Here is a 12807-nt window from a genome sequence, read left to right on the forward strand (position 1 = left end):
GGATTGAATCTGGGACCTTCTGCATGCAAAGCATTTGCTCTATTACTGATCCAAAAGGCTTGACACTGCTTTTTGGGGTCAAGACATTGACAGTTGGAACATTTCTGCATTTTTGTGTGGATTGTCTGTATTATACCTGGAAGAAAACAAATGTTGTTTATGTGCGTAATTACAGAAAACTACTTTAAACTCAAATATGCAGCTGTGACATTTGTGATCTTCTTTAGTGCAGAATGTTTCTCAATCCAGACCACTGCATATGTTGGTTTTCATCTGTTACAGATGATGCACTTATTAAATAGCCAAACCATGTCTAGATCTGCTTCTGCTCATGTTTGAGAAAAAACGTTCCTTGAAAGAAAGCACTTTTGTTACAGCAGAAATAAATCTTATTGTACCTTTAAAAACAACAGATTTATTGTTACTTCTTAATTGTAGACCAGAGCCTACTTAATCAGAGAAAAAGTGTTACTCTTGGCAGGCAGAGATGAGATAAGGGCTACAGAAAAATGGGACAAAAAAGGCCAGGACACATAAGAGATACGTAAGATCCTATGTCTCTTTTGACTTTTAATGTATCTGCTGCACTTACGTAATGTTAAAAATATTAACTCCATTTAGGAATGTAGCAGCTAAATTAGTTTGCGTTTCTAGGAAGCAAACAGCAAAATCTGTTATGTAGATCTCTGAAGAGAATTAACAATACACAACATAAAAATCAAATAAATAGGTGGTTCTTTTCATAGTCATAGAATTCGTTTTCCAGATAGGGAAGAAATCCTTTTGCTGCTACAATTGTTGCTGTTACTAACCTATCCATGTGCTTGGATTTATTTTTTAAATTTATATCCTGCCCTTCCTCCCATAGGATCCCAGGGTAGTTGCATGATGCTCAGGACACTGGCGGAGGAAGAGGCTTGCGGGAGGAGTGTACCGCCCCCGGCAGCGCAATCCTGGCGGGGTGCCATTGTGGCTATTCCCCTGCCCGCGCTGGGCGCCACACTCATACAAGCGGTGCGCCATGCCCCTATGACACACACCATGCCCCTATGGGTGGCGCGCCATGCCCCCGGGACGCGCACCAGCCCCGCCCCTGCCTGCTCTCCATCCCCTGGTGCCAGAGCATGAAGCTCTGCCACTGGCTCAGGAGTGTAAATTCTGATTTTGAAGTGGACCTTTGATGGCCTAATGCATTAAGAATAAACACTCAAAGCCTCATTTGGCTTTGTTCCACTTTTATGCTTAAGAGCATATTGTGCTACCAAGAACAGAATTAATTGAACAGAGTACTGTACTTCTGTGCTACTAAGGGAGCCAAACATCTGCTAAACCTTAAGGGCCAGAGGTAGGAGAATCTTATGACTCATTCATTCCTCCTTTAGCAGACAAGAATGTGGCAGGTTGTCGGTCTGTGTTAAAGACAACTCAGAAAAACTCAGACTGGAGAGACTTGGGTCCCAAGGAGTTAATGTTCTATAGATTATTCCTGCATTTCCAAACTAGTTTTGGGTTCTGTAGTGGCAGCTCCTGCCTTATCCATGTAAAACTTTCTCTCCATAGTGCCTTTTGTCAGATCTTGGAATAAACTCTCTATGCCAGGGAGATCAATTACCATGACCTCTAGGAAAGTAGGAATATTATAATATAATAGATAAGAGTGAGGGTTATCTAAGTGTTTATTGAACCTCTTGCGTAGTTAAGTGCTTATAATATGTTATATACAGATAAATGTAGAATGAGCCTTCTGGAGGAATTCTTTGGATGTCAAGGGGTAGGCACATGTCTCCTGGCTGTAATACAAAAAATATATATTCATATGGTGCAGTTTCCTCATGTGAATCTTCTAGTACCTACTGTCCTTTCGCTGGTTGAAAGTTACGATATTGGCAAACGAGGCTTGTGTGTTTTTGTCCTCCGCTCCCAAAAGTAATAATTGTCTATTGATGTTTCCCAGACTTAATTATTGGTTGATAAAACCAAAATTTCACATGTGTAAATGAAAATAGTCACAGTACTGAAGGCAGCCAAGTTTAACAGAATAGCAAAAGTAATACCATTGATTTTATATTGTAGTTTAAGCCTTGCTGTCTGTCTTTTGAAAAAATAAAAATATGTTCAGCAGTGATGTGGATTGTAGTACTCATTCCCACAGGGTTTTAGAAGTCAAGACTTTGTGACTCTGTATTGGTTCCAGTAAATTTCATTATGTATGGTGGACTGAGGCGCACATGAATTCCCAAAGCGCATTGTAGCCTCTGGGCAATTTGGTATAAGAGGAGTACCATTCAATCTTTCTCTGTGTTCATAATATTGTGATAACCATAGACATCTTGTTCAGCTGCAGTGTTGATGTCTAAAGGCTTCAGTTTTGCAGTCCTTGAGCAAAATTCTGCATTGATGTCATGCCTCTGCAGTCCTTCTCTTCTAGACATTTGTAGTGCTGCTACCTGGATTATAATAAATTCAAGTTTATGTAACACTGCATGATTAACTTGGTTCATAGATTTGATATAAGCTCCTGAAATTTGTATTTATTTTTTAAAATGCAGAATCACATGAATACTGGCAAGGGACGAGAAATCATGTTTCATTATACCTCCAATGCCTCTTAGGCTTTTTTACCTTTTATTACAAGTACAGTGGTACCTCCAGTTATGAACTTAATTCGTTCTAGAGGTCCGTTCTTAACCCAAAACCATTCTTAACCTGAGGTGTGCTTTTGCTAATGGGGACTCCCACTGCCGCCGTGCTGCCAACATGTGACTTCTGCTTGCATCCTGGGGCAAAATTCGCTACCAGGAGACCTACTTCCGGGTTAGTGGAGCTCGTTATCCGAGGACGTTCATAAGGAGTATGGTATGTAACCCAAGGTTCCACTTTTTGTGGCAGTTGTGATGAAAGTCAAGATGCTGAGAGTCAAAATGCTTTTCCTAAGAGGGTGGGTGGGCAGGAGCACCATCTCCTTAGTTAAAGTGCTAGAAGGTTCCATGGATGGCTCTGCACATGTTCTGATCCTGTATGTGTGGCAGCACTAATGACCTTTAACCCCAGTTAAAGGTAGGCAACTTGTTTTTCTTCCTCCGAGGTCTTTGGGTTTTCAGACCTGTGGTGAGACAGATGTTCAGCCCATTTTCCTATTTCCCAACTTCTTTGGTGGCCAAAATTAAGCTCTATAATTGAGGACGTCCCAGCTGAGTAAGCCAGCAGGGAAGCTGTTAACTTGAATATGACTTAATTAGTGTTGGTTTAAGAGACCCCAAGTGGGATTTCTTTTAAATGCATCCCCAGGAGGACTAAAGCTCAGTCAGAGCCAGTCAGAACTCGCTTTGGAGGCAATTTCATAATTGCCTGCCAGTGTATGAGCTTAGCCATGAAATACTAATTGGTTCTCTAACATTGCATCTAAACGGCCTTGCTATTGTGCTGACTACTTTTCTTGTCTGAAATAAGTGGATAGTGAAAGTAACCATTAACAAGCTTTTTAAACTGGTGGGAAAGCAGAAGCTTGTCTGATTAATTCCTGGAGCTTTGAATCTTGAATGATTGGACACCTTATCTTCTAGTGGAAATAAAAAAGTAAAATCTAGGAAAGCGGGTGAACAGAATCTATGTAATCTTCATCCAGGAAGCTCAACACTAACAAATTGTGCATACGTGCAAATGATGCCAGCTTGGTTCCTTTTATGAGAGTATTTATTATTAAATTCTATTTTGTGGCAAGAAAAAACACTGCTATGGGCAGGTGACTTTGAAACTGGTTTTGAAAGTGATGGGTAGAGATGAAGATAAATGCATAAGGGACTTTTCACTGGAAGCTACTGGAGGACAACAAAATGCATATAGTATTGCTGGGCATGTACTGTACTCTGAATGCTAGTTGCTGGGAATCACAAGTGGGTAGAGTGCTGGTGTGCTTAGGCTCTTATTTGGGGCCTCCCATAGGCATCTGGTGGCCATGGTGAGAACAGGACATCATTGCAGAAGCCACAGTTTAGCCAGAGTATCCTCCCCTCCTTTAAAGATTGGACCTCTTTAATTGAAGAGGTACATTTTTGTAAAGCAAAGCTTGTGATTGTGACAGAACTGCTACCCTTAAGCATCATTAGAGCTTTGCTCTCCTACAGCATTTTAGCCATGCCACTTTAGCCTTGCCTGGTCAGTGTTCACATCAGGACAGAGGGGAGATGATGATCAGACTGATGGAATTCCCCTCAGGGAGGTCAGAAATACACCAATTCTTGACAATTTGCCTGTACACACAATTTCTCCAAGTGTTTATGAGGACAACAGCGCACTTGCAAGCTCCACCCTCAGTGTCCCCATGTGCTTAATCTTCCTTGTGTTCCATGCCTTAAATATCTTGGGACCCAGGGTACTTGAAGGAGTGTTTCTCTCCCTTTTGGCCTGCAGAATTGAAACAATCCACTGATGAGGCGCTCCTGGTTGTGTGGCTGGCTATGGAAGCATGGTTTGTAGCCACTAGAAAGAAGGCTTTTTCTGTGACAATGCCTGTAGTATGGAACCACCTTCTCCCTGAGTTTAGGTGAGCACCTGCATTAATGATGTTTGGGCACCTTTTAAAAACACATTTCTGCTTGCAGATCTTCAATGGTGCTTGATTGTTGTGTATTATAATTTTAATTCTGCCTTAGTTTTTCAACTGCATTTTCTTCCTGTATTTTAAAGTACTGGCATGTATTTAAATACTGTTGAACACACCACCTTCGAACTTGACATGGGAGGTGGTATAGAAGTGTAATGGGAGCAAATTGAGCAAATGGATTGATTTTCATGAATTTCCTTAATTCCTATGCCTTGCTTTGGTTGCAATATTAGGTTTTCGGATTTTTAGTTTACGGTCATATTGTACTAGTGGAGAGAGAAGCAGTATGGACTGGCAAGCACTGCTGAAGCATCTAGTAGAAAGAGGTGTCTCTAAGACAGCTGGGGATATCTCAACTTCTTGCATTGCTTGCCTACATTTTAAAGCAGATTATGAGGGGTTGTATAGGGACTTTCACACATTCCCCCCTTTCCAAACCCTTCCCCAGTTATATGCATATGTTCCCATTTGTAGCCACAGGAAAATGTAGTTGGGGTGGATCTGCTGTTTTGCCAAAGAGTTGTCTTTAAAATCTACAATAGAGCGGGATGCTTGCTACAATGAAAAAATCCTGTATATAGGCATGCAGATTGTCTTCTGGAATGCCCATGTAATCCCTTCCTGAAGGTCTCCATATCTAAAATTTCAATGTGCCTGCTTATTTTTGCCTCTTGATGTTTTGTCACATGCTAACTGCTAGTATCCAGCTGGCAGGGCTTTTCCTTCTAGTCTGAGAAGCCTGCTGGCACACTTAGATAGACATTTATGTTAATTGACAGCATAGAGACACATTTCCCTGTCTTTCAATGCAGCTGGGACATGTCCCTTCTTTACTTGTTTTAGTTCTGGGGAAGGCCTGTAGAGATAGATTCTGTGTCTTTCGCTTTCTATGACACCTTTACTATACCTGAAGGTTACACGTGAACCATTTCTGGTGCAATTTCATGACAGTCTCGGTGGTTGATAAAACAGGCTATCTTTGGCCTTTTCAGCCTATTTGAAAATCAGTGTCCTGGTCTGTCTGGCTAAAATATGCCAGCACTTGTTTAAAAAGTCATGTAATTGGCACGGCATGGTTGACGGGTTAAGTTAGAAATAAAAGATGGAATTCAGTGCTGTGTTATGACAAATGTTCTGTCTCTGTGTGAGAGTATTGTGGAAGATGATCCCTCTCTCCCCAATGTGCTGTTCTCAGGGTTCTCCTTTGCCCCCCCCCTGCCAATTCTGAGAGGAGTGTAGGAGTAGGAGAGTAAGGTGAGGAGAGTAAGGTAAAACCCCACTGCACAAGCAAAAGTTCTTGTGCAGAATTACCATTGACAGCGCATTAGATGAATGCCACCCAATACTTATAGCCTGCCTTAGAACAGGAATTTGAGTGAGATATTATCTGCATGTTTTTATAATGATGCTTTTTGAATTTTGAGCTCTTTGTTTGGTTTCTCTGGTTTGCTTTGGCATTTTGTGAGTTCCATGGAAAATAGGTTCATATTTTGAGGCTGAGTAGCTGCTAAATTGTTGCAGTCATTGCAGACCAATGTGTTCTATTGATACAGAAAGAGGCAGCTGGTGGCAAATGCTCTTACTGATGCTGGCTTTTTCATTTTCCAAATAGAATGGGCGGCCGGACCCCTCCTTCTCAAGAACTGTTTTCTTGTCTGTGATCTAGAGGTGAAATCACTCCCCACTGTGACTTGGGTGCTAAGGCAGGGGGCGTGATGAAGAGCAAGGCATAATTATTTGTCTCATCAAAGCTTTAGTGTGTTATAGCATAGACTTTGGCAGTGCTGCTCAGTGCTGGTGACTCTGAATAAATTAGCACTTGTTGTCATGATCTCAGTAATGCAGAGGAAGAATTGTGTGTTGAGAAAGCAGTGACTGCTTTAGCTGCAGAGCTGCTCCATTTCCACAGTGATACTGATAATTACTCACTGATATATTGGCACTTGCATGACACTGGGAGCTCCTTCTGCTTTGATGTCTGAAAGGTGAATGGTAAATAAGTGCTGGCACCACTTCTCGTTTCTGAAATAAGGAAGGCTTGCCCCCATTTAAAGCTGTGCATTTGCTTTGTAGTTTCTGAGCTGCTGCTTGTGGATTCCTATCCAGAATCCATGGTAGAATGTTGAGTTTTGATTAGAACATTGATCTTTCCTTTGGCTGGAGTAGCCAGAAAAGCAGCAGCTTGGACTCTGCAGCATCCTATCATTTATCAGTGGTCCTTGATAGTTCTGACATTATTTAATCAATATTTCTTTGAAACTGCGTAGTCTTCAGCTTGGGAGCTTGCTTGTAAATGATTTTTTATATTTAACCCTCACTCATTACCAAGTGGTACTTCCACTTTTCATTGGTTCACCCCAATACGGAATACTTTCTCAGGCTTGCAAGTCAAAAGAGACAAAATGTTTAGCTTGACTGCTGAAGCATTGTTTAGACTAGAGACACACACAATGTAAATATTTATTGTAACCCAAAAGAGCCATATTGCCAGTGGTGGGTTTATAGGTATGTTTAGAATTAGACCTCCCTATAGCTGATGGCCACCCAAAGTTACCAGTATTTGTAGACTGTACATTGTTAACTGAGACTGTTAACATTTGAAACATAAACCTTTGAACCATCAATTGCCATTGTTGAATTCTGCTATTTCAGTTTATTTCATTGCTTCCACTCTTTATTTGTACTACTTCCTGATTAAAGTGCATTGCAGGGGGTTGGACTAGATGACCCTGGGGTACCTTCCAACTCTACAACTTTATGATTCTAAAGTTTGTGGAGGCTTGTCAATTAGGACAGGGGTTGCCAACCCAATTCCTTCGTTGGCCTTAATTGGTGCCCCAGAATGGGGCACCAGGCTCTGAGCTTTCTTTTTTCTAAATGTAAGTTTCTAGTCCTTCTAGAAAGAAATAATGAAGTATAATGTGCTGTTTTTGTTAAATGAGCCAGACTGGCAGCTCCTGCCTGTCAGTGTTTTTAGCCAATGAGTGAAGTCAGAGTTGGGACTGGGAAGTGCTTTGTTTACCTGTTGTTGGAATATTGCCAGAGAATGCTGTATCTTAATGACTCTACCTTAAATTAGACAACAGTATATGCTTTGCTGTCTGGTGAAACTGTTTCTCCTATTCCTATTTCTATAGCATGGGGAGTAAGTGGTGGTTGTTTTTATCACTGGAGAGATTTTTTACTTAAACTACAATTCAAATCCCCAATCTTTTGCACTTGTGGTGGTGGATGGGGCAGAGGGCTCATTTCACCCAGCCCAAAACACAGCTGGCATAAGTTTCCCTGCCTTCCACCCTGGCTGGCATGAGCAGCAGAACTGTGGATGTGGTGGCGGCTGCACCACACTGCCATGTCCATCAGCCATCTGGCAGGGGCTAGGATTGGTCTTTTTTTAGTCTCTTTTTATCATTTGCAGAAAGCTGATCTTAAAAAACAACATGTGTATCACATTTTACTCAGTTGTTTTAAGTGCATATATAAATAAACATTTATAACACCAGTGGTATATACAGTGCTGTATTTTTGGAATTACTTGGCTGTGGAACAACTGTTATGATTATTCTCTTTGTTTTCTTTAGGAAATAGTATTTCTACAAGATTGCTCGAAGCATATGGCTTTCTGAAAAAGCAACTGAAAGATATAGTTTCCTTTTTCTGATGCTCTCTGTGTGTGTCACTGCATTATGTTTTAATTGAGCATATGAATGTGAGCTTTGCTGAAGTATTCAAAGTGCGCTGGATATAAAATAAGTTTGTTCTGGGTATAAGCTTTCATGTGCATGTTCGAAAGCACGTCAAGTGCAAGTAGATAAATAGGGAAGGTATACGTCGTTTCCGTGCACTGCTCTGGTTCGCCAGAAACGGCGTAATCATGCTGGCCACCTGACCTGGAAGCTGTCTGCGGACAAATGCCGGCTCCCTCGGCCTATAGAGTGAGATGAGCGTACAACCCCAGAGCCGTCCACGACTGGACCTAACGGTCAGGGGTACCTTTACCTAAGGTGCTACTGGACAATTTTTTTATTTATTTTGACTGCGTCAGACCAACACAGCTACCTACCTGAATCTGGATGTAAAATAGTTTGAGCTCTTCTTTGCTTCCTCCTTTGGCGCAGTACAACTGAGCCCCTCAGCTCTTTCCATTGCTGCTTATGTCATCCTGAGCTGTTACTCATACTTTCAGGAAAAGTGACAGCTCAACTGAGAAGAACCCTCCGGTGTAGAATTATCTTCACATGTGAGCACACACTTTCCCATGGGGTCTAGGTAAAAATTGGATCCAGTAACCTGTTTCCTTGTGACTCCTCTATATCAGAGAGATGGGACATAATATGCTAGCTGATTACTTGTTGATTTACACATTTAAAAAACTCAGCTGGCCTTTCTCCCCTATAGAAAATTATGGTACAGGATTATTGGCCAGAGAAGGATCCTCTTTCACTAACTGTCATTTCAGTATCTTATACAGAAGAAATTATTTCTAGAGTCTCTCCTATTTTGCAGGTTAGGGTGGAGAGAATATTCACATTGAAGGTTCTGAAGGTGCTAGCACTTTACACAGTATTTCCCTCCCTGTGGAACACCCTCTAATTGGATGTCAAGGAGATAAAGAACTATCTGACTTTTAGAAGATATCTGAAGGCAGCCCTGTATAGGGAAGATATAATGTTTGACATTTTATGTTTTTATATGTATTGGAAGCCACCTAGAGTATCTGAAGAAGTGTGCATGCACACGAAAGCTCATACCAATAACTAATTTAGTTGGTCTCTAAGGTGGAACTGGAAGGAATTATTTTATTTTATTTTATTTATTTTATTTTGTTTCGACTACGGCAGAGCAGCACGGCTACCTACCTGTAACCAGCCAGATGGGCAGGGTATAAAATAAAGTATTTCTTTCATTTCTTTATCATTATTATTTGCACAAACCCACTAAAATCAATGGTATCATAAAGATCTTACTGAAAACCAGGCAATTGTGTGAATGGCTTTAAAAAAGTAAATGGTATGTGTTGGAATTCACCATTATTATTTTTCTAAGCATTTCAGATTTCTGCCGTGGGGAGTGCGGAAAGTCTAAAGGGATCAAAAGTTGGACCAGTTATGTGGATCTAGGGCAGTAGAGCTGCAGAATGTTAGGAGGTGTGGTGAAAACAAGTAAACAAAAAGGGGAAAAAGAGAAGAAAATTACCTGCTTTACTTCCTAACCAGGTATTCTGGAGTTAAAGTGAGGTCTGCTCTGTCCTAAACATCCAAGAATGCAAGATAGCTCTAGTTTCTATTCCAGGACAAGATGAGAAGTCTTGAGGTTTGCATTCTTGGTCTGCTGCTGTCATAATTATTTATTCTGAATGTGTGATGCAAAGAGAACAAAATGAAATCAGTTTCTATATTTCAGCCTCTTTGTGGTTACAAATTGTACAGCTCATAGCTGAAATGCATTTCATGTCATTGGAGAAATGGCTTGAATCTGAACCATTGCATCCAAGGAAGAGTTAAAACTGAAAATATTATTGACCAATACTTATAACCCCCTTCTTTTTTTGTCACAAATAATGTGCACTGTCTTAATAAGTGAAACACCCCATCTTCATTGTGTCAAATTTCAAACATTTGAATTGTTAAGGTGCCTTGATAATTATTTGATTGAAAGGCAAGTTAACAAATAATACTGTATTTACAGCATCCTTCTTGGTGGAATGGCATATCCATGGAGGTTACAAGAATATTGGGGGTAGTACCCTGACTTGGGAACACCCTTTCTCAAGAGGTATGCCTGGCAGCAGTTTTACTGGCATTTTGGTGCCTGGATAAAACTCACCTGTTCATCCGGGTATTCATTAGTGGACTGGTGATGACTGCATATAATTTTTTTGGGGGGTTTTTTTTTTTTTGCTTATTGTAGGCCATTTATGTGTGGCTTTCTGTGAACAGGGAAAGTTATCAAACTTGTCATTGCGTCCATGTTGGCTACCCCAGCTTTAGTAGTTAAGGCATGGCTCACTCATTCAAGAGTGAAACACGGTCAAGGTTTAAGAGGCAGGCAGCATGGTTCATGAAAATGTTCCTGTTATAACTAATGATCAGGAAAGCATACTCTGTGAAATTAAGGGTTGTACCGGTCACAATAACAGTGTTTGTAGAATAACTTCTGCTCACATGGTGGAATTTCCCCTCAATCTCCCCACCCCCACTCCCACCCCCCACAAAAACCTCCCAAACCTACTCTGGTGGTACTGGAACAGATTCAGGTCCCCTCTTACCATTGTTTGCCAGGCAGTGGAAACTTTTATTCCAGTAGACTTTTGTTTTGCCAGGCGCTAGTTTATTTGCTGAGCCTGTTCCTGGTTTCCTTTATACTCTTATGTGTATTGTGTGTATTTGTTAGATTATTGTTTTAAGGATAGTAAATCATCCTGAGTAAAGATTTTGCATTATAATAGTGAGATACAAATCTCTCTAAGATACAAATATTGCTTCCTTTCCTCGTCAATACTTTCTCTCCATCAGCAGAAAAGTATGTCATTGAAGCATACTGACTTCAGTCTCTGGAAGAAATGACACAAAAATGCTGTGTCAGTGATGGTGCTATCTCTAGCATTCTGCTATGTCAAATATGAAGACCACAATAACTTGAGCTGATCAGGGTCTTCATGCAGCTCTAGCATTCAGTAGCATCCTCTTCAGTAAAGCTTGGCATTTGAATCTATATTTACATACTAATAAATTGCAGACTTTTTCTTTCTTTCTGAGAATGTATATTGTCTTCTGCTGGTGGCATCTAGTACCCTCTTTCCGGGCAAAGTGGTGCTGAAAAACCTCTTCCCAGAAATGCTTGACATTTATCTTCTTGTAACAGAAGCAGAACTGTGTTCAGCTTGAATGACTCTAACAATGTGATAAATTTTCCCCTTGAGTGTATTTTTCATCAAATTTATGGCTAGATTCTCCTTGCAACTCCTTCCTTTTTTTGTGGATAATAATTCCTTAAAAGATAACTGATTTCTTAGCTTGTTACTGATTTTAGTTTGATGCTAAAAGAATTCATTGCACTTGTGTAACAGTGCCTGAAGTTGCTAGCGCAGGAATTACTAAATCATAGAATTGGAAAGGACAAAAGTCTGCTTAGTCCACAGGCATGTGGGTACATGAGCACCTACACACAGCAGAAGCACCACATACTGAGTCTGTGATTGGGGCATATGGTTGAGTTGTGTTATCTGCACTGGTTACTGATGTGTTTCTGTGCTGGTTATTCTCTTTAAAGCCCCATACAGTTTAGGAAGAAGATATCTAAAAGTCTCCTAACATGAATCTGCCCACTCTCTTATAATCTGGAGGGGTCCCTATTGCTAATAGTTATGGCTCATCTAGCAGGAATGTGAAATAATGCTTTCTCAGTTCCTTCCTTTGTAGAGCTGGCTGATAGAGTTTCTATTAAGCCATAAATATGGCATAGAAATGCTTTAAACAAATTATTATACCTTTATTCCTTCATTTCCCCAGAATGGCAGGGTAAAAATTGTTGTTGTTGTTGTTGTTGTTGTTGTTGTTACTATTATTATTATTATCTCTGTTCTCCCTGTTTTTGCATATTTCTGGTTCTTTCTCCTTTTAAAAAAAGCTTTACATTTTCTTTTGTTTAAATCAGTTTCACATCCATTCATTAGCTAGTCCTTGTACCTGCGGTATATTATATATCAAAGCATGATCATCTGCATCTCATTGATTCTTACAAGAATATTTTAATTGATATAGTGTATCTTGACTTTATTATTTTTACCCCTCCACTTTCCCCCCCTGTTTATTTGAATAAAGCTTTGTGGCAGGTCCTTGTATTTTTATTCAGCTTGTATCATACCTACTTACTATAAGTGCTCAATAAATAATAAACATTACTGCTTTTTTATTGTACCTGTTATCTGGTCATGCAGAAAGGCCAATAACTAAGATAGCAAATAGAAATAATGTATACAATATTCTTCTTTGGAAATGTGGTGGAATGATGCTAGTGAACGTGATACTTAACTCCAAGACACAACCTTATAAAAATGGGCTGAGGAAATGGAACCTCAAACAAGATAAAAACAATCGAAATGAGGGGAAGTGGTTCATGGCATCTAGAATCTATACATAGAAATATCATGTCTAAATTAAGGGTGGTAACAAGAAACAGATGGTAAACAAGTTAATTGAAAC

The 12807-nt window shown here is 40.1% G+C and overlaps 1 protein-coding gene across 11 annotated transcripts in view; it reads left to right on the plus strand.

The window, feature by feature from the left end:
* Positions 1 to 12807, plus strand: part of PPFIA4 (PTPRF interacting protein alpha 4) — a 100025-nt gene that overhangs the window by 15665 nt on the left and 71553 nt on the right. The gene's annotated exons all lie outside the window — the stretch shown is intronic.

The sequence above is a fragment of the Podarcis tiliguerta genome (genome assembly GCF_965153285.1).
Source record: "Podarcis tiliguerta genome assembly, chromosome: 6".
Lineage (NCBI taxonomy): Eukaryota > Metazoa > Chordata > Lepidosauria > Squamata > Lacertidae > Podarcis > Podarcis tiliguerta.